At 47.2% G+C, this 22,489-nt stretch overlaps 1 long non-coding RNA gene across 1 annotated transcript; it reads right to left on the bottom strand.

Moving 5' to 3' along the window:
- Nucleotides 1–15,908: 15,908 nt before the first annotated feature.
- Nucleotides 15,909–21,413, bottom strand: LOC144607162 (uncharacterized). Its single transcript, XR_013549072.1, has 2 exons — nucleotides 21,293–21,413; nucleotides 15,909–16,103 (listed from the first exon to the last, which is right to left on the bottom strand). It is a non-coding gene; the product is annotated as an uncharacterized LOC144607162 (long non-coding RNA).
- Nucleotides 21,414–22,489: the final 1,076 nt, after the last annotated feature.

Genomic DNA, 22,489 nt, shown 5'->3' with positions numbered 1-22,489 from the left:
ATTGATAATCTGTGAGTCTCGACCCGAAACGTCACCCATTCCTTCTCTCCCGAGATGCTGCCTGACCTGCTGAGTTACTCCAGCATTTTGTGAATAAATACCTTTGATAATCTGTTTGAATGGTGCCAGAGCAACAAGATCAATGCTCTCAATGTTAGCAAGACCAAGGTGCTGATTGTTGACTTCAGGAAAGAAAAACAGAGGATCCATGAACCTGTCTTCATGGATGGGATGGCAGAGAGGCGAGTTATTCCCTTTATCATGTATCTGTACTCTGTGGATGGCTTGATTGTAATCATGTCTTTCTGCTGACATGACAGTTTTTTGCTGTACCTTGGTGCCAATAAACTAAACAATAGCTTCATGTTCTTTGGTATACATATCTCTGAAGATCAGTCGTGAGTCCTGCATAATTGATGCAATCACAAAGAAAACTCATCGATGCCTCTCCTTCCCAAAAAGACCAAGGAACTTCTATAGATGTAGGGTAGTGGGCATATTGGCTGGTATGACACTGCTGGTTCAATAATTCGAATGCCCAGGACAGAGGAGGTTGCAGAAAGTGGTAGATATCACCTGGTCCATTAGGGTAGTGACTTTCTCACCATGGAAGGCTTCAAAAAGGCAGCTCATATCATCATTATTTGGTCAGACCCATTTTTCAGCCTTCTGAAGAAAGATCCCGACCCGAAACATCGCCTGTCCATGTTCTCCTGAGATGGTGCCTGACCCGCTGAGTCACTCCAGCACACCATGTCTTCTTTTGTAAACCAGCTTCTGCAGTTCCTTGTTTACACTTTCTCACAAAGTACCGTTCACGGACTTCAACAATTATCATCATATCATATCATATATATACAGCCGGAAACAGGCCTTTTCGGCCCACCAAGTCCGTGCCGCCCAGCGATCCCCGTACATTAACACTATCCTACACCCACTAAGGACAATTTTTACATTTACCCAGCCAATTAACCTACATACCTGTACGTCTTTGGAGTGTGGGAGGAAACCGAAGATCTCGGAGAAAACCCACGCAGGTCACGGGGAGAACGTACAAACTCCTTACAGTACAGCACCCGTAGTCAGGATCGAACCTGAGTCTCCGGCGCTGCATTCGCTGTAAAGCAGCAACTCTACCGCTGCGCTACCGTGCCGCCGATCTCCTCCTGTGGTATCACCCACGGATCCTGTGGACAACTTTGACTCTGAAATAGATGCTCGTCAACTGGTGATCAATTAGGGTTTGGAAGGTTTCTCCAGATTGGAAGCAGCTCTCTTCCTCCTCTGCTTTAAGCTCGTCCACAGGTTACCTCAAGTTCAGGAAACATTCTGCAGCAATTTCTGTTTAAAAAAAAAAAAGTGATTCAGTGCCAAATTGGTTCTCACACAAAGTGAACTTTTTTTTGCAAAAAGGAAAAAGAAAACTCTGGCAGCATCCAATAGAGAGGCAAAATGAGTTTATGTTTCAGGTTGAAGGCCCTTCAACATAGCTTGATTTCCCAAACTTCAAATTGGCCGAGTAAAACATTTTAAAAGGTTTGCATTAACAGAGTGCACAAGTCAGTCATAGAGTTGTACTGCACAGGAACAGTCTCTGGCCCACTTGTCCATGCCAACCATGTTTTGTATACTGAGCCAGTCCCATGTGCCTGCATTTAACTCTTAGCCTTCCAAATTTTTCCTGTCCATATATCTGCCCTGATATATTTTAAAAGTCACCATTATATCTGCTTCTATATCTTCCTCTGGCAGCTCAGTCCATACATGGACCACCATGTGAGAAAGAGTTGTCTCTGAGGTCCCTCTTACATCTCCCCCCTCTCACCATGAGCTTTTGTCCTCTTGCTTTAGAATGCTTTGCCCTAGGAAGAAGACTTTGGCACAAAATGGCGGCTCTGCCCCAACAGCTGTGGCTTACCTGCGGTCCGTTTGTCTTGTGTTTTTCTGTGTTTTTTTGTCTTAATTGTAGTGTTTAGATGTGATGTCGTTTTTTGTGGTTGTAAAATTGTCTCTTCCGAACGGAGATGCGACCTTTGTTTCTGGGTCGTGTCTCAGTTCCCGCTGCGGCCTACCATCGGCCATGTACCTGGAGCTGGCGGCCTCCACCTGGGGTTCTGGTTCGCAGAGCCCGTGGACCGGACTCACCATCTGCAGAGCTGGCTGCCTTTGGAGGCTGTGGTGGCGCCGCGGGTGCGGCTGCAACTCGCCTTCGGAGGCTCTGAAGGCTTCTTCGGCCACGGGCCGCATGGTTGTCGGAAGCCCGCAGGCCCTGCCCTGGGTGGGGGCCGACATCGGGAGCTCCGGCAGCGGCAGCGTCTTCGCCCGCCCCGAATCGCGGGGCTTGGGTCGGCCCTCTGCGGACCTTTCACTGTCTGGCGCGGCCTGGAATAGGCCACGGGATTTTCTCTGCCCGGCGGGGGCTTCAATGTCGGGAGCCACGACCGCCCCGACGTGCAGCGGCTGTGTCTTCGCCCGCCCCGGATCGCGGGGCTTGGGTCGGCCCGCTGCGGACCTTTCACTCTCCGGCACGGCCTGGAACGTGGCAACTTCAGCAGCCTGACCACGGGAGAAGACGGCAGGGGAAGAGAAAAGACATTCTGGCCTTCCATCACAGTGAGGAGGTGACTGGAGGAGACTCACTGTGATGGATGTTTCTCTTTTTTTTGTGTTGGTTTGTGATTGTGTGTGCAATTGCTTATTTTTATTGCTCTTATTGTTGGACTGTGGGTGACGAATCTCTCATCTAATCTCTCTGTAACCCCAGGCAACATCCTGGTGAATCTCTTCTGCACTCGTTCCCAATTGCTTGTTGCCCAATAACCTACTTTGGGAAGTCTGGGTACAATTGTTACGTGGAAACGTGGGAGGCACGGTGGCGCAGCGGTAGAGTTGTCGCCTTACACTGCTTGCTGCGCCGGAGACCCGGGTTCGAACCCGACTACGGGTGCTGTCTGTACGGAGTTTGTACGTTCTCCCCGTGACCGCGTGGGTTTTCTCAGTGATCTTCCCACCCTCTAAAGATGTATAGGTTTGTAGGTGAATTGGCTCAGTATAAGTGTAAATTGTCCCGGGTGTGTGTAGGATAGTGTTAGTGCGCGGGGATCGCTGCTCAGTGCGTACTTGGTGGGCCAAAGGGCCCGTTTACGCGCTGTATCTCTAAACTAAACTAAACTAAACTGAAAAGGGGTTGACATTTGTGCACAAAGTAAGCTCTCTTACATGAGAGAAGAAGGACGGATCTGGTGGCCGGCGAGAACAAAAGCGTACTCGGAGCGGGCCCCCAATGACCACGTGCCTGGTTCGCCATTGCGAGGAAAGACCCAGACGGAGAATAGGTGACAGAGATATAAGTTAGTGGGGTGGGGTTTGGAGGATGCGATTGTTCTGAGAGCAGGCACAGACCGAATGGGCCGAATGGCCTCCTTCTATGTAGTGAGTAATAAGTAAGGGTGGCACTGCGGCGCAGCTGATAGAGCTGCTTCCTCTAGGTGCCAGAGACCCAGGTTGGATCCTGACCCCGGGTGCTGTCAGTGCAGAATTTCTACGTTCTCACTGTGAACACATGGGTTTCCACCGGTTACCTCCCACATTGCACATACGTGGAGGTTTGTAGGTTAATTGTTCTCCGTAAATTGCCTCTAGCCTATAGGGAGTAGATGTGAAAGTGGGGTAACATCAAACTAGTGCGAACAGACACTCGGCAGTCGGCGTGGACTCGGTGGTAAAGAATGAAGCTATCCTCCAATTCTTAGTGGCAGATGCTAGTTTCCTAGCAACATAGTTTGTGGAAAGATTATCATCAAAGAATAATTGGAACTATGAACATTCAATGTCCTTACTGTGCGCTGAGATTGCCTAACTCTGGGTAGTGGCACCCTAAAGGTTACCCATTAAATTCAACCCAGTCTGCTTGTTTAACTAGTGTGTCCACATCACACCAGCATCCAAGTTCTCGAGAAATGTGACCCATTATCCTGAATATCCTTTCCCCATCTCGCCGCTGTCGAGAGATCCATAACTCATTTTCTTAGTCGCGCTGCCTCTTCCAGCTTCAATAGCAGCTGTGCCTATGAGTACACAGAGACATCTGCATGGAATAGAAGCTACCAAGCAAAGTGACATTTAAGACTATTTGCAGAAACCATACAAACAGCCAAAGTCATTTCCTTCTGTAACCGAGAGGTGATTTGAAGATTGGTAAAGTTTAAAGTCTTGCTGTGAATACTGATTTGCAGGTCAGTCCCACAGACAGAGGCCTGAATGTGATATATCCAGAGGGTAAAGCCAGGACAGTCAAGAGTTTTTAATTGTCACATGTATCGGCATCAGAACATTGACATTTTTACTTGCTACTTATTCACCCGTGCTTAAATGCAATAACACAGAGATAATTTGTGTTAATCAAAAATGCAATAAATTAATGTTCTTTTTTTTGTAAAACACCATCTGCCGTCTAAATTAATAAGCGTAATCTTTACACAGTTAAAGACAATATCCGTGAATAGTTACAGATTTGTCCATCAGTCACCTGTTTAACAATCCTCTACCCCCGACCATTTTAGAAAATGTCAGTTCTTTAAGATTCAAATTGTCTTCTGCTTAAAAGTTCAAGTGCATCATGACACGGAATCAGGCTGTCAAACCCCTACTGTTCGCTTTTTGCAAGAGACATTCAGTCACGGGTGCACAGCGGTAGAGTTGGTGCCTCACAGCGCCAGACACACGGGTCCCATCCTGACTGCGGGTGCTGTCTGCATGGAGTTTATACATTCTCCCCGTGACCTGCGTTGGTTTTTTTCCTCAGGAGCTTCGGTTTCCTCCCACACTCTGAAGACGTACGGGTTTGTAGGTTAGTTGGCTTGGTAAAATTGTGAATTGTCTCTGGTGAGCGTAGGGTAGTGTTAGTGTGAGGGGGTCGCTGGTCGGCGCGGGCAGAATGACCTGTTTCCACGCTGTATCTGTAAACTAAACCTAAACAGTCCATTTCCTTGTATACACTGGAATTTAGAAGGATAAGAGGGGATCTTATCGAAACGTATAAGATTATTAAGGGGTTGGACACGTTAGAGGCAGGAAACATGTTCCCAATGTTGGGGGAGTCCAGAACAAGGGGCCACTGTTTAAGAATAAGGGGTAGGCCATTTAGAACTGAGATGAGGAAAAACTTTTTCAGTCAGAGAGTTGTGAATCTGTGGAATTCTCTGCCTCAGAAGGCAGTGGAGGCCAATTCTCTGAATGCATTCAAGAGAGAGCTAGATAGAGCTCTTAAGGATAGCGGAGTCAGGGGGTACGGGGAGAAGGCAGGAACGGGGTACTGATTGAGAATGATCAGCCATGATCACATTGAATGGCGATGTTGGCTCAAAGGGCCGAATGGCCTCCTCCTGCACCTATTGTCTATTGTCTATTGGCTCTACCCCCCCTTCTCATAAACCTGCAATCCTTCTCCTTCAAAAACGTCTTCCCTCGGAAGCATGAGACATTTATAATTCTCCATCCCAGGGAACTGTGCGCGTTCAAAATTGTTTGAGATCAATCGGCGTTTGGAGAATCAAGGGTTAAGGGGATCAGACAAGTATATAGAGAGAAGCCGATGATCAGATGAAGCATGAAATTAATTAATGAATGAATGAATGAATGAATGTAGAGAACTGATATGTTCTATGCCTGCACCTATTTCTTCTGTTTTTAAGTTCTTAAGTGCTTTACCGCATTCTTTTTTAAAAGCTGGATTGAATTGGCTTCCACCATCCTTTCAGTGCATGAAGCACAGGGGATAGTTTCTTCCCAGCTGTTATCAGGCAACTGAATCACCCTGCCACAACCAGAGAGCAGTGCTGAGCTCCTATCTACCTCTTTGATGACTCTCAGACTATCCTTAATCGGACTTTGCTGTCTTTACCTTGCACAAAACGTTATTCCCTTATCATGTATCTCTGACACAGCAAATGGATTGATTGTAATCATGTATTGTCTTTCTGCTGACCGGTTAGCACGCAACAAAAGCTTTGCACTGTACCTCGGGACATGTGACACTGAACTGAACTGAACTAACTGAACTAAGCAGATCCTATTTACTGTACGTTGAGTAAAACACTTCTTCCTCATCTCAATCCCAGTTCCTCAGCCAGTTGTCAATCCTTGACCCTTCAGCCAAGTGAAACAGTTTCTCTTTGATGTTGGGGAATTTAGAAGTTGTGAACTCTTCTATCGTGCTCCTTTCAACCTTCTCTCCTCGAGGAGAACAATCAGAGCCGCTCTCGTCTTCTCATGTAACTGGAGTCTCTTATTCTGGCAAGTTTTTTTTCTGCAAGTCTCCAAGGCCTTTGCATCCTTGCTGAGGTTCAGTGACCAGAATAGACAATTGCCTCGAATCCAAGATTTGCATTCCGTCCGCATTTTCCCGAGCGTTCCCAAGTCAAAGTCATTGAAACATCAAAAAGAGATTGAAGGAGCTATTTCAATTCTACAGAGTGGTTCCCTGGGCCGCAGCCTGAATCAGAAAGTGAGTGACGGGTTTCGAGTCCATCTGGAGGAATGTGAGGCCAAAATATTAGGTTGATGCTTTAGAAGAGTGCTACACGGTCAGGTATTGTTGTGGCCGGATGAACTTTGAAGCCCAGGTCCCGTCTGACCTCTCAGTCAGCCACACAGTATTTCATGAGGCTATTTTTTTTTAAAGAAGCAGTGCAAAAGAGTTATGCAGTGGGGGAAGAGAGGAGGGGGAAGGGGTGGAGGGGGAAGAGGAGAAGGGGGAGTGGAGGGAATAGGGGAGAGGGAAGGGGAGGGGGAAAGGCAAAAGGGGAGGGGGAAGTGGAGGGAGTATGGGAGGGGGAAGGGGAGGGGGAGGGGGAGGGGGAGTGGGGAGGGGGAAGGGGAGGGGGAAGGAGAAAAGGGGAGGGGAAGGGGGAGGGGACGAGGCGGATGGAGAAGGGGAGGAATAAAAGGGTATTGGGATAGTTATGCTCATGGCCCTCTCTTTACTTGGAAAATCTGATATCCAGCCAGGATTACATCTGCATCTATGGGTGCTGTAATGCTTCTTGCAACTGTTTACAGCATTTCAAGTGATCACACTTTAATGGTGCTTAATTGGGTGTGAAGCACATGGAGGCATTCAGAGGTTGTGAATGATTACATATTTACATTGTTTATTTCCACTTTTCATCCAGCATAACACAAACTATTTTGGACATTATGCTGGAGCCAATTCTCTACAAGGGTCGCCCGCTTCATCTTTCCTGATATCTTGCAACTTTTTTCCCTTTCAGCTTAGAAAGTTCACAATAAATTGCTCTCTGTAAACGGCTTGCCTTTGATATCGTTCCCCTCCCAATCTTGATGAAAGAATCGCTTGAACATCACCTGACACATGTGGCAAGGTGGTTCAGTGGTAGAGTTAATGCCTCACAGTGCCAAAGACCCCGGTTGGATCCTGACTACGGGTGCTGTCAGTAAGGAGTTTGTACGTTCTCCCTGTGACCATGTGGATTTTCTCCGGGTGCTTCGGTTTCCTCCCACATTCCAAAGGCGTGCAGGTTTGTAGGTTAATTGGCCTCTGTAAATTCCCCTTCGTGTGTAGGATAGAACCAGTTACTAGTGTATGGGTGATCGCTGGTCGGTGCGGACTCGGTGGGCCGAAGGGCCTGTTCCCACGCTGTATCTCGAAACTAAACTAGACACGGTGCTTAATTGGGGCATTCAGAGATAGATATGCTTTGTTTCACTTCATCTGAACCACCAACTGCTCCATCAATCTGCCTACAAAACCCCACCCCCTTCATTGCATCCACCTGTCACTTCCCAGGTTTTGTCCCTCTCCACACCTCTCTTCTCCAGCTTTCTCCCACCCACCGCCATGAGTCTGAAGAAGGATTTGGCGACGTTGCTGCTTGGGGAGACACATTGCCCGGTTGTGGTGGGCGCGGGTCGTGGCGTTGGTGGAGGCGGCCGCGGGAGGCCCCACAGTAGCCCAGTGGGCGAGCGAGCGGTTCGAGTGCAGCCTGTGGCAGTGGCACAGAGTGGTGGTGGAAGGAGCCAACGGCATCACACTGGGCCAGGCCGACCCCTACTTTATCGATCCAGTGCCGCCAGGACACTGGGCCTGGAAGGTAGAAAATAAGACATTTCTTACCCCCAAAGTCAAACTTTTCTGAGACTTGGAATTTGCAAGATGACGTGGGACTCTCTTCCAGATGAGGATCTATTGTACTCAAGTGCATTATGATTTGACTGGGTAGGTTATGGGGAGAAGGCAGGAGAATGGGGTTATGGGGAGAAGGCAGGAGAATGGGGTTATGGGGAGAAGGCAGGAGAATGGGGTTATGGGGAGAAGGCAGGAGAATGGGGTGGAGGGAAGATAGATCAGCCATGATGGATTGGCAGAGTAGACCTGATGGGTTGAATGGCCTAATTGTGCTCCTACAACTTCTGAAATCGTGAACAAGCATTTCACTGCATGTTGGTACGCCTGACAATAAATAAACCAATAAATAGTTCAAATAAAATCTCTTTCTCCGCTAATTGGCTAGCACACAACAAAAGACGTACAGGTATGTAGGTTAATTGGCTGGGTAAATGTAAAAATTGTCCCTAGTGGGTGTAGGATAGGGTTAATGTACGGGGATCGCTGGGCGGCACGGACTTGGAGGGCCGAAAAGGCCTGTTTCCGGCTGTATATATATGATATGATATGATAAAAGCCTTTCACTATGCCTCGGTACAAGTGACAATAAATTAAACTCAACTCAACTCAGACTCAGGAAAGTTAAAGAATGTTCTGCTGAAAATCAAAATTGGCATCTTTTCCGTTTTTGCGTTGTTCCGTGTTTTCTGGATAGAAGTTCAAGGGAAGTTTATTTCTCCACGGAATAGTTCATTGGAATTAGATAATCAGTTGAAATCCCTCTGTTTCAATCGGCAGGATCGTTATTTCTGGATTTCCGTATTTTCTGCAAACTGAAATCCTGATGCAAGACGTTGCTAAACAAGACTATTATTTTTGGCCATCCGAAAAATCTCCCACGAAAAGTTCATCAGACAGAACATCAACACTGAGGAGAAGCCACGAGCCTCGGCCCACCTGTCGAGTGGGTAGTCCACTGCCCAGTGCGGTGATGGGCTGTTCATGTTGGAAGGCCACAGCGCTGGGTTAGCTTCTCTCTGGCTGGCTGATGGAGAGCATGGAATCACAAACTGATCGACTCACAGAACCTTATTAAGCAGGAGGCGGCTGATTAACCCTTCAGGCATGCATTCACTCTATGAAGGCACTATCCAACGAGATCTTGCTTTTTCCACATACCTCCACAAATTCAAGTCCAACAGCACTGTCTGGTTAAGGACATAATTTTTTTTTTAAATGCCAGATGATGGCGCAGCGGTAGAGCTACTGACTCACAGCGCCAGAGTTCTGGGATTGATCCTGACTACGGGAGCTGTAAGAAAATAACTGCAGATGCTGGTACAAATCAAAGGTATTTATTCACAAAATGCTGGAGTAACTCAGCAGGTCAGGCAGCATCTCGGGAGGGAAGGAATGGGTGACGTTTCGGGTCGAGACCCTTCTTCAGACTGACTACGGGTGCTGTCTGTGTCGAGTTTGTACCTTTTCCCTGTGACCACATAGAGTTTTACCGGGTGCTCCGGTTTCCTCCCACATCCCAAAGGCGTGCACGTTTGCAGGTTAATTGCCTTCTATAAATTGCCTCGAGTGTGTAGGATTGGATAGCATAGAACTCGTGCGTGGGTGATCGATGGTCGGCATAGAAGGGCCTGCATCCACGTTGTATCTCTAAGACTCATATTGTTATGGACTTTGATTCCACAATTATCTCAGTTAGCCTGTCTCAAATCTTAATAATCTCAATAACCCTCTGACGGAATAAATACCTCAATTTCCCTTTTCTCATTCATCTTAAACCTCTAAATCTGGTCACTGGGTCAATTGCCCAAAGGAAGAAAGTAAGTACGGAGAAACTATCAAAAACATTTAGAATTTAAACTCTCTTCTTACTTTGTCAGCTCGAGAAAGAATGGTGTTATTTTCACCCATCCTTCCATTAAAACTAAGCTCCTTCACTGCATGTTTTTCAGACACATACCAGTCACCTCCTTCACCCTTATAAAGGTCTCAGTTCCTTAGAAGATCATTGTTATCCTTCCAAAAATGTCCTGTTGGAGAATCGTCCCTATCACACCAGCTGAGGTCTAGTCTAGTCTAGTCTAGTCTAGAGATACAGCATGGAAACAGGCCCTTCGGCCCACTGAGTTTGTGCAAATCAATGATCACCTGTACACGAGTTCTATCTTATCCCAGTTTTGCATCCTACACACTAGGGAGAATTTACAGAGGCCAATTAACCTGCAAACCTGCAGGTCTTTGGAATGTGGGAGGAAACCAGAACACCCGGAGAAAACCCATGGGGTCATAGGTAAAATGTACAAACTCTGTACAGACAGCACCCATTGTCAGGACTGAACCTAGGCCTCGGACTTTGCAAGGCAACAACTCTACCTCTGCATCAATTTGTCTGACCAGGGATTTGTAAAGTATTAGAAATCTCTGAGGCATCTTAAAGACCAATGCACCCTTTTCACTTTTGAAGTTTATATACCATGTATATAAAATCATGAGGGGAATTGATAGGGTGAATGCACAGAGTCTTTTACCCAGAGTTGAGGAATCGAGAACCAGAAGGAGTAGGTTTAGGGTGAGATGGAAAAGATTTGATAGGAACCTAAGTGGTGACGTTTGCACTAAGTGGGTGGTGGGTATGGAACGAGCTGCCAGAGAAGGTAGTTGAGGCAGGTACAATAATATTTTTTTTATTTGGACAGGTATGTGGATAGTTTAGTTTAGTTTAGAGATACAGGGCGGAAACCGGCCCATCGGCCTATGCTGACCAGCGATCCCCGCACACTAATGCTATTCTACAATTTACAATTATACCAAGCCAATTAACCTATAAACCTGTATGTCTGGAGTGTGGGAGGAAACCTGAAATCCCTGAGAAAACTCACTTAGGTCATCGGGAGAACGTAAAACTCTGCACAAACAAGCACCCACAATTAGGTTCGAACACGAGTCCCTGCCGCTGCAACGTTATTGCTGTGCCACTGTGCCGCCCTTAAGGTTTAGAGGGAAATGGACCAAATGTGGGCAGATGGGACTGGCTGAGATGGGGCATTTTGGTTGGCATGGACAAGTTGTGCCGAAGATCCTGTTTCCATGCTGTGTGACTATCCGTGACTGTATAAGAAAATAACTGCAGATGCTGGTACAAATCGAAGGTATTTATTCACAAAATGCTGGAGTAACTCAGCAGGTCAGGCAGCATCTCAGGAGAGATAGAATGGGCGACGTTTCGGGTCGAGACCCTTCTTCAGACTGTATGATTATTTGGCAAAAGCAGTTGCGAAGCCTGGACATCCCACGAGATGGGAGACCAGTTATTTCGCTTCCAAGCGGTGTTGGTTAATAGCGGGGTTCGTGCTGAAGGTTTGCCAAGCAGTCAAAAAAACTTGGCATCTTGAAGTGGTGTCACTGCATCGTTAAGATGTCTCTGTGCAGGCAAACATTTCCCTTGATCATTCCTTGATCATTAACAGGGTGTGGATATTCCTGGCAAGTTCAACCTCTTTCACTGACCTTCAGAGGGCGGCCGTGCCAACTTCGTAAATCACTGCGTTCCTTTTGTGGAAGATTCTCCCGCAGATGTGACAGGGCCGGGGCTCCAGCATTTTGATCAAAGATACTAGAGGAGCAAGATAGACCACTCGACCCCAAAAACCGTAGAACGTCACGGCGCCATTTTAGTAGGCAGAAACTTGCAGGAACATTTAAAAAGAGAAATATCAAAAATCTGTGAGTTGATAGATGAGATATATTCTGCAATTTAATGGTATCATCACACATACTGTTCCCCCAAAACACTGATTACACTGTGACAGGCATAACGAACGGCGGGTTTTGCCTACTAAAATGGCGGACGTTACGCTCCTTTGCATACTGCACTTCAGTATGGGCGATTTCAACGGAGTGGTTCATCTTGTTCCTCTAGTATCTTTGATTTTGACCCAGTCTACTTCACGACAGAAGAGGGGGCGGGGAGGGGGGGGGGGGGAGGAGAGAGTGCAGTACCAATGTAGGAGAGGTTTGGGCCCAACGGGTCCACTTGGTCTAGTAGCCCTCTAAACCCTTCCCATCCAATGTGTCACACACATGAACTGATGCTGATTTTCTCTTCCCACATTGACCACATCAATCACCACATAACCAATCAAAACTGGCCATATAAGGGCATCATGCTTGATCCAAAGGGACTGCTTGAAAAGAGGAGAAAGATGTCAACTGATCTACTTTTGACCCGGCCACTCCCTATTTTCCCCTCTCCCATCAGGCAAGAGGTACACGAGTGTGAAAACGCACACCTCCAGAATCAGGGACAATTTCTTCCCAGCTGTTTTCAGGCAACTGAACCACCCTACCAACAACTAGAGAGCAATCCTGAGCTGCTATCTGCCTCATTGGTGACTCTCTGACTATCTTTAATGACACTTTACTGGACTTTATCTTGCTCTAAACGCTATTCCCTTTATCCTGTATCTGTACATGTGGAAGGTTCGACCATAATCATGTATTGTACGTGCTGAGGGACGCACTGAAGCTTGGTGCAGCCAACGCCAAGGCTCTGTGGGGGAGGACCACAGTCTAGGGTCCTTCCGCTGCTGGACATGGGGGGCAGGGTGTGGTGGAGAGAGACGCCCCTCCAAATAAGGGATTCTGTGTAAACTTGGAATTTAATACCTGCACTGAATGGTGTAACCTCTGGAAATGTCGGATGGAGTTGTTGAAAAGAAGATGTTTTGTAAATATTTATTACTTGAATAAAGTATTTTTTGATATTAAATAAATAATCATGTATTGTCTTATCACTGACTGGTTGGCAAGCGACAAAAAAGTTTTTCACTGTACCTCAGTAAATACGTGACAATAGACTAAACTTCAACTTCAGGACTGGGATCCAGTAGAATGGCCATTGGTGCAGAGGCATCTGTTTCTTTTGATCGAAGTATTGGATTGTTGCAAAAAAATCATCTGATTCACAAATATCCTAGAGGGAGAGGAACGCCTGAACTAACCGAAGGTTAGACAGAAAGTGCTGGAGTAACTCAGTGGGTCAGACAGCATCTGTGGAGAAAAGGAATAGGTGACGTTTCGGGTCGAGAGCCTTCTCCCGGCTCAAACTGCCTCCTCGGGTCATTGGTAATTAAGAATGGAAAATGTAATAGACTAGAGGGCATAAATAGCTTTAAGGTGAAGGGGTCAACATTTAAACAGGATGTGAAGGCAACATTTTGTACACAGTGGGTGCGTGGAATGTGATGCCAGGAGGGATGGTGGAAGCAGAGATAACAGTGGGATTTACAAAGATTTAGATAGGCTTAGTTTTGTTTGTCATTGTCACGTCTACCAAAGCTTTTTTGTTGCGTGCCATCCATCCAGCGAAAAGTCTACACATGATTACAATCAAGCCGTCCACAGTGTACAGATATAGGAGAAAGGGAATAATGTTTAGTGCAAGGTAAATTCCAGAAAAGTCTGATTAAAGATAGTCTGAGGGTCTCCAATGAGGACTGCTCTCCAGTTTCGGTAGGATGGTTCAGTTGCCCGATAACAGCTGGGAAGAAACTGTTCCTGAATCTGGAGGTATGTGTTTTCACACTTCTATACCAGTTAAGTTCAATTAAAGATAGTCCGAGAGTCTCCTATGAAGTAGATGGTAGGTCAGGAAACTGAAGGCACACGAATGTGCAGGGAATAGAGGGATATGGATCACGTGCAGACAGAGGAGATTAATTTAACTTGGCATCATGTTCGACGTTAACATTGTGGGCCGAAGGGCCTGTTCCTGTGCTGTACTGTTTCATGTTCTATGTTTGGTGGTGGCCTTGCAAGGGTCAATAAAAATACCTTCTACTTTGGTAAAACATCATCAATATAATGGCACAATAGCTCCTGAGGTCAGGTCAATAGACAATAGACAATAGACAATAGGTGCAGGAGTAGGCCATTCGGCCCCTCGAGTCAGCACCACCATTCAATGTGATCATGGCTGATCATTCTCAATCAGTACCCCGTTCCTGCCTTCTCCCCGTACCCCTTGACTCCGCTATCCTTAAGAGCTTTATCTAGCTCCTTCTTGAATGCATTCAGAGAATTGGCCTCCACTGCCTTCTGAGGCAGTGAATTCCACAGATTTACAACTCTCTGACTGAAAAAGTGTTTCCTCATCTCCGTTCTAAACGGCCTACCCCTTATTCTTAAACTGTGGCCCCTGGTTCTGGACTCCCCCAACATTGGGAACATGTTTCCTGCCTCTAACGTGTCCAACCCCTTAATAATCCTATATGTTTCGATAAGGTCACTGAAAGCTTTACGTGGATTGAAGCCGTCTAACTATAACAGGGAAGATCAAGAGTTCAAATAAATGGGCTTCTCAGGTTGGATGCACTTAACTAGTGCAATGTCCCGTGGGTCATCGCATGGCCTTCAATAATTGACTATTTATACCGATGACCCAGCGGAAGGGGCATGCTGTGAGGTGCATGTTCGCCGATGATAGTCAAATGGGTGGTGGGCGAACACATTGCAATTAAGACATTTGGACTTTGCAACAGGATATAGACAGGGTGAGTGAGTGGGCAGAATCTTGGCAAATGGATTTTAATGTGGGAGGGTATGAGGTCATGCACTTCAGTACGAAGAACCGAAACGGAGGCGATTCCTAAAGAGATTGGATGTGAGTGAACTACAGAGAGAGCCAGGACTGTGGAATTCAGATGGTTTCTCGGAATCCATCTCTCTGAGCTGTTGCCAAATGTTGTGGGGATGGAAACTGAACAGGAGGTGAAGGAAAGAGCTGCAGACGCTGGTTTAAATCGAAGGTAGACACAAAATGCTGGAGCAAATCTTCAGACTTCTGAAGAAGGGTCTCGACCCGAAACGTCACCTCTTCCTTCTCTCCAGAGGTGCTGCCTGTCCCGCTGAGTTACTCCAGTGTCTTGCTGAACAGATCTGGTTTATCAGAGGGAGTCTCGATACCCATAGATACACCCAGTGAGCACAGTGGCTGCTGACGGATGTGAGAAGCCAGCATTGCTGGCAACGACCAGTGTTTAATATTCCAGCTGTCCCTCACTGAAATCAAAGTAGATGAAATCCCTTGTCCTGGAGTGGCCTCTCTGCTCCAGTGGTGATTAGTAAATTGAGAGACGTGACGGAGATTGCTTAGTTTAATTTAATTTAGTGATACAGCGTGGAAACAGGCCCTTCGGTTCCCCCAGGTCCACAGCGACCAGCGAATCCCACACACTAACACTACCCTACACACACTAGGGACAATTTACGTTTACACCGAGCCAATTAACCTACAAACCTGTTTGTCTTTGGAGTGTGGGAGGAAACCAAAGATATCGGAGAAAACCCACGCAGGTCACGGAGAGAACGTACAAACTCCGTACAGACAGCCCCGTAGTCGGGATTTAGATTTTAGATTTTTAGATTTAGAGATACAGCGCGGAAACAGGCCCTTCGGCCCACCGAGTCCGCGCTGCCCAGCGATCCCCGCACATTAACACTATCCTGCACACTCTAGGGACAATTTATTTTTTACATATTACCCAGTCAATTAACCTACATACTTGTACGTCTTTGGAGTGTGGGAGGAAACTGATCTCAGAGAAAACCCACGCAGGTCACGGGGGGAACGTACAAACTCCGTACAGACGGCACCCGTAGTCAGGATCGAACCTGAGTCTCCGGCGCTGCATTCGCTGTAAGGCAGCAACTCTACCGCTGCGCCATCCCTTGCGCTGAAAGCGCTGTAAAGCAGCAACTCTACCACTGCCTTATCGATTACGTTTATTGCATCATTGATTATTACAAACTGTATTTATCTGTGTGTTATTGCCTTTACGGGCCAGCAGGTAAGAACATCGTCGTTCCATCGATGGTAAAATAACAATTAGACACACAGGACTCTGAACTGAAATATCCCAAGGTGAGGAAGCAAAGGGTTACCATGTGGTTGAAGATGTTCCTGTGGAATAGAGAAGCAAATGTACAACTATGATCAGGAGTGGGCCACTTGTTCCTCAAGCCTGCTCCAATATTCAATAAGATCGTGGATGCTCTGATTATAACCACAACGCACATTCTGTCTACCCCCAGTAGTTTAGTTTTTAGTTTAATGATACAGCTCTGAAACAGGCCCTTTGGCCCACCGAATACATGGCGACCAGCAATCCCCGTGCACTAACACTATCCTACACACACTAGGGACAATTTACAATTATACCAAGTCAATTAGCCTCCAAACCTGTACGTCTTTGGAGTAATAGTCATAGAGTGGAAACAGGCCCTTCGGCCCAACTTGCCCACACCGGCCAACATGTCCCATCTACACTAGTCCCACCTGCCCACACCGGCCAACATGCCCCATCTACACTAGTCCCACCTGCCCACACCGGCCAACATGCCCCATCTACACTAGTCCCACCTGCCCACACCGGCCAACATGCCCCATCTACACTAGTCCCACCTGCCCACACCGGCCAACATGTCCCAGCTACACTAGTCCCACCTGCCCACACCAGCCAACATGTCCCAGCTACATTAGTCCCACCTGCCCGCGTTTGGTCCATATCCTTCCAAACCTGTCCTATCTGTCTACTTGTCTAAAGTTGTGGGAGGAAACCAGAGCACCCAGGGAAAGCCCACACAGGTCACGGGGAGAATGTAGAAACTCCATATAGACAAGCACCCGTAGTCAGGATCGAACCCTGGTCCCTGGCGCTGTAAGGCAGCAACTCTACCACCGTGCCACCCTTCCTCTCAGGGCCCCAGTAATCGCGCCAATCTTGTGTCTGACCAGCATCGCCATGAAAATACTCAAAGGTCCCACTCCCATCCATCTCGCATTCATGGACTGAGATCCTCAGTAGCCAAATGCTCGATAAAACCCTCTTCATTGTTCATAGAACACTCTCTGGACCTCAGGGAGTGCTTGAACAGTCTACAGTTACTTCTGTAGATGCCCAGTCACATAGACAGAGAGTCATACAGCACGAAGCAGGTACTTTGGCCCAACTCGTCCATGATGGCCAAACGCCCCATCTCAGCTACTCCCGTTTGCCCACATTCTCCCCTCATCCATCTAAACCGGTCCTATTCATGCACCTGTCCAAATGTCTTTTAAGTATTGTTATTATACCTGCCTCTGGCAGCTCCTTCCATATACCCACCACCCTCTAAGTTGGAAAGGTTCCCATTAAATCTTTCCCCTCGCAACTTAAATGGATGCCCTCTGTTTCTCGATTCCTCCACCTTGGAGAAAGACGGTGTGTAAACGCACTATCTGTTGCCCCCATGACTTCACACACCTTCATTAAGATCACCCTTCACAACTCCTGCGCTCCAAGGAATAAAGTCCTAACCTGCCCAATCTTTCACGATAGCTCAGGCCCTCAAGCCTCAGAGGCATCTTCATTAAACTTCTCTGCACTCTTTCCAGCTTAATGGCATCTTTTGTTCCCAGAGCTGGCTGACCGAAACCGAACACGATACTCCAAGACCGGCCTCACCAACGTCTTCACAAGTTCACAAGTTGTAGGAGTAGAATTAGGCCATTCGGTCCATCAAGATAACTCCGCCATTCCATCATGGCTGATCTCTCCCTCCTAATCCCATTCTCCTGCCTTCTCCCCATAACCCTTGACACCCGTTCGAATCAAGAATTTGTCTATCTTTGCCTTAAAAATATCCACTGACGGCCTCCACAGCCCTCTGTGGCAATGAGTTCTACAGAATAACTACCCTCTGACTAAAGAGTCCACCTCCTCACCTCCTTTCTAAAAGAGCGCCCTTTAATTCTGAGGCTATGACCTCTGGCCCTAGACTCTCCCACCAGTGGAAACATCCTTTCCACATCCACTCTATCTACGCCTTTCATTATTCTGTAAGTTTCAATGAGGTTCCCCCTCAACCTTCTAAACTCCAGCGAGTACAGATCCAGTGCTGGCAAACGCTCATCATATGCTAACCCACTCATTCCTGGGAACATTCTTGTAAACCTCCTCTGGACCCTCTCCAGAGCCAGTACGTCCCTCCTCAGATATGGGGCCCAGGTTTGCTCACAGATTCGGTGTCACAGATCGCACAGATGCCAGTCTTCTCCTGACATCAGCAGGGTGTTCCACTTTACACACTGGAAAAAGCGTCAAGCTGGCCTTCCATTTAGGGAGATAATGTTCCACGTTTATCAGAGTATGGGCCTTTCTGCTCTCACGCACGTTGTTACTGGCACGGATGAAAGTCACACAAATGATGACCTCAGCGGGGGACCAGTCCAATTTCACATCTGCTGTGATTTTCATCCAGGAATGATCTTCAATGTGTTCTAGTCCAAGAACAGACAGCCTTGGAAGCCTATCCTCCCTAGTCAAACCGCATGTCAAAAACCTGGGTGTGATATTTGACTCTGCATTAAAGTTTGACAAGCAAGTCTACGCTGTGGTAAAAGCCAGCTTCTTCCAGCTTCGTGCCATAGCTAAAATCAAACCATTCCTCCAATTTGACGACATTGAAAAAACCATTCACGCATTCATTTCCTCCCGCCTAGACTACTGCAACTCCCTATACTCTGGGATCAGCCAATCACCCCTGTCCCGCCTGCAATTGGTTCAAAACGCCGCAGCGAGACTCCTGACGGGTACCCGTAAAAGGGACCACATCACCCCGATTCTGGCCTCTCTCCACTGGCTCCCTGTATGGTACAGAATCAACTTCAAGCTCCTCCTATTCACATACAAAGCCCTAAACGGGCTGGCCCCTCCGCCCCCCTATATCAAAAATCTTCTAACCCACCACTCTATCTCCAGGTCCCTCAGGTCGGCCGACTTGGGGCTACTGACTATCCCGCGGTCTAGGCTTAAGCTCAGGGGTGACCGCGCTTTTGCGGTTGCAGCTCCTAGACTGTGGAACAGCATCCCTCTCCCCACCAGAACTGCCCCCTCCATCGACTCCTTTAAGTCCAGGCTCAAAACCTATTTCTACTCCCTAGCGTTTGAGGCCCTCTGAGGGGGCGCTGTGAACTGTTTATGTATGTGCTGTTACGTTTGTATGTTCGTTTCTTAGTACCTGAACTGATGTACAACACTTTGGTCAACTTGGGTTGTTTTTAAATGTGCTATACAAATAAAATTGACTTGACTTGACTTGAAGAAAACAAAGAGGGGGTGAGGAGGGTGGAGAGGGCCACCGAGAACAAAAAGGGACCCGGTTTGAGAGGGGGTCTTCCGAGGTACAAAGAGGAACCATTGGGGACTTTAATGAACACCTTGTAACTCTGTCGATGCCCTACACATGGTGACTCTTTGCATACCTTCTGCATGGGGCACAAAACAAAGGATTTCATCGTGACACGTCACATGTGATAATTAAATATCAATTAATCAATCAGTAAGATTGAAATTGAATCACACGGCAGCTGGACATTCATGTTTCTAGACTGATTTTCTTTGCTGCTCATGAGAGGCTTTCCAGTCTGCGGGTAATTTTTGAACTGCGGGTAATTTTTCGTTTCACTGCACATTTGTGTGTATGTGACAAATAAAAGACTATTGATAAAAGACTATTGACAAGGGGAGCAAACCTCAGAAAGAGTTGTGTAGAAAGGAACTGCAGATGCTGGTTTCTACTGAAGATAGGCACAAAGTACAAACTCAACAGGTCAGGCAGCGTCTCTGGAGGAAAAGGATGGGTGACGTTTCGGGGGTTGGGTCAGTCTGAAGAAGGGGTTCTCCAGAGATGCTGCCTGACCCGCTGAGTTACTCCTGCTCTCAGTATCTATCTCAGAAAGAGTTAATGGCTTCAGGGAAGGAGGAGAAACTGAAGAGATTCAATGGCGATGTATTTTCTGAGGTTAGTGTTAGATTCGAGTCAGCAAGCAAAACATCAAGCAGACTTAAAGTGTCTGAAATGCTCAAATATTAACAAAGCACTTTGTGGTTTATGTGACATCGGTTCCTAAAATATAAACAATGCTACAATTGCCACAATTTATGAGAACAGTGCTTAAAATAAATGAATTGACTGAAATTGACCTTTTCAGATTGACATGGCTTTGTGATCTGCCAGGATAAAAACTATTTTTGCTGCTTTTTTACATGATTTATTTACAGCTGGTATCAATTGGGGTGTCATAGTAGAAGAATTTAGACTTGAAACGTGTTTTTACCAAGTAAAGTGCAGGGAGTCAAAGGCAAGCTGTGTGTCCTTTACACTTGACAATAAATCCATGAGGTATTACATTTTGTATGATAGTGATTACTCAGCCAGTAAAAATCCAGGAGAAGAAATTGCTAGCCTTTCAGTTCAAGCACTCTCTCACTTTTCGCTAGCCTCCGTCACTAACATTGCTCGCTGTTGGAACAACTGCCATAAAAAGGAAATGGTCCCAGCCCAATGCGTCATTCTATTTACAAGTAGCTCGGGAACATTAGACTGATGTTGACGTCCTACTGGCAGAGTACATTCAGTCCTAGCTTCTCACTTGCTCCCTCCCCTCTCTTGTTCTCCCCCCCCCCCCCCCCTCTCTCCCTTCCTGTCTCTCTCTCCCTCTCTCTCTCTCTCTCCCTCCCTCTCTTGTTCTTTATGTCTGTCACTCTCTCCCTCTCTCTTCTCTGCCCCTCTCTCTCTCTCCCCCCTGTCCCCCACACTCTTGTTGTCTCTGTCTCTTTTCCTCTCTGTCTCTCCCTCTTGCTCTTCCTCTCCTGCTCTCTCTCTCCTGCTCTCTCTCTCTCTCTCTCTCTCTCTCTCTCTCTCTCTCTCTCTCTCTCTCTCTCTCTCTCCCCATCTCGCTCGCTCCCTCTCTCTCTCTCTCTCTCTCTCTCTCTCCCTCTCACTCTCTCTCTCCCTCTCTCTCTCTCTCTCTCTCTCTCTCTCTCTCACACACACTCTCTCTCTCTCTCTCTCTCTCTCTCTCTCTCTCACACACACACACACACTCTCTCTCTCTCTCTCTCTCTCTCTCTCTCTCACACACACACACACACACACACACTCTCTCTCTCTCTCTCTCTCTCTCTTCCCCCATATCTCTCTCTCTCTCTCTCTCTCTCTCTCTCTCTCTCTCTCTCTCTCTCTCTCTCTCTCTCTCTCTCACTCTTTCTCTCTGATCTCAGCCATCAATGGAGCACAGGCTTAGTCACTGGCCTTTGTTCTGTTTACCTGAGCTGCCATGAATGGGGTCTGGCCGATGACCCTCACCCCCTGGCAGGTCACGTTTCTTCACCCCGACAGCTGCAGCTTGTTTTTAAAAGGACAGGTCATCTTTTTGAAACCAAGATCTGTGGAAATAAATAGTTGTGGTTGGGTACCTCTTTGCTGTAGGAGAGGGCAGAGTCCACAAAGGCTTCTCATCACAGCATCCTGAGGGTAGTTCCCTCCCACCCTGTAATAAACTGATACAAAATCCATTGCATTTTTCCACCCAACCTTCTCTGGAGAGAAGGAATGGGTGACATTTCAGGTCGAGACCTTTCTTCAGGCTGAATAGGAAAAAAACCCTGCAGATGCTGGTTTAAATCCTTCTCTCCAGAGATGCGGACTGACCCACTGAGTTACTCCAGCATTTTGTGTCTACCTTCTTCAGACTGAAGTCATTAAGTGGGTCAGTCTGCGTCACTGGAGGACATGGATAGGCAACGTTTTGGGTTGGGGATGGTTCAGATTGAAGAAGGGTCTCCACCTGAAACGTCACCAATTCCTTCTCTCCAGAGATGCTGCCTGTCCCGCTGAGCCTTTTGTGTCTACTACCTGAATGGGTGTTTGGTACTTTAGTAACCGTGAGCAGCAGTTCTACTGTGGGGCCAGCACATTAACCCGACCCCATCAGGCTGACACCTGTACACCAGGACCGCCAGTAACTGGGAAGAGGAACATTGGATCAATTTCCTCCCTAGCTGGAACACGGCAGGGAGTGAATGCGGGGTCATCTTACATCACAACAGTGATCGCACGTTGGAATTCCTCCACTGCCTGTAAAACACTTCGGGGGGTGGGATCTGAGGTTTTGAAACTCGGCATATCAAAGGCAGTCTTCCTTTTCATTCCATTGCTCAGATCTTCGCCAGCAACCTCTCCTGATTCATATCGTGATTTATTGGAGTGACCTTCCTTATAAATGGTCTCAGCCATGAGCTCAACCAGCTGATTAGTTTAGTTTAGTTTACAATAGACAATAGACAATAGACAATAGGTGCAGGAGTAGGCCATTCAGCCCTTCGAGCCAGCACCGCCATTCAATGCGATCATGGCTGATCACTCTCAATCAGTACCCCGTTCCTGCCTTCTCCCCATACCCCCTCACTCAGCTATCCTCAAGAGCTCTATCCAGCTCTCTCTTGAAAGCATCCAACGAACTGG

This window comes from Rhinoraja longicauda, chromosome 28 (assembly GCF_053455715.1).
Source record: "Rhinoraja longicauda isolate Sanriku21f chromosome 28, sRhiLon1.1, whole genome shotgun sequence".
NCBI lineage: Eukaryota > Metazoa > Chordata > Chondrichthyes > Rajiformes > Arhynchobatidae > Rhinoraja > Rhinoraja longicauda.
The sequence above is the reverse complement of the archived record's forward strand: the minus strand, read 5'-3'. Positions and strand labels throughout refer to the sequence as shown.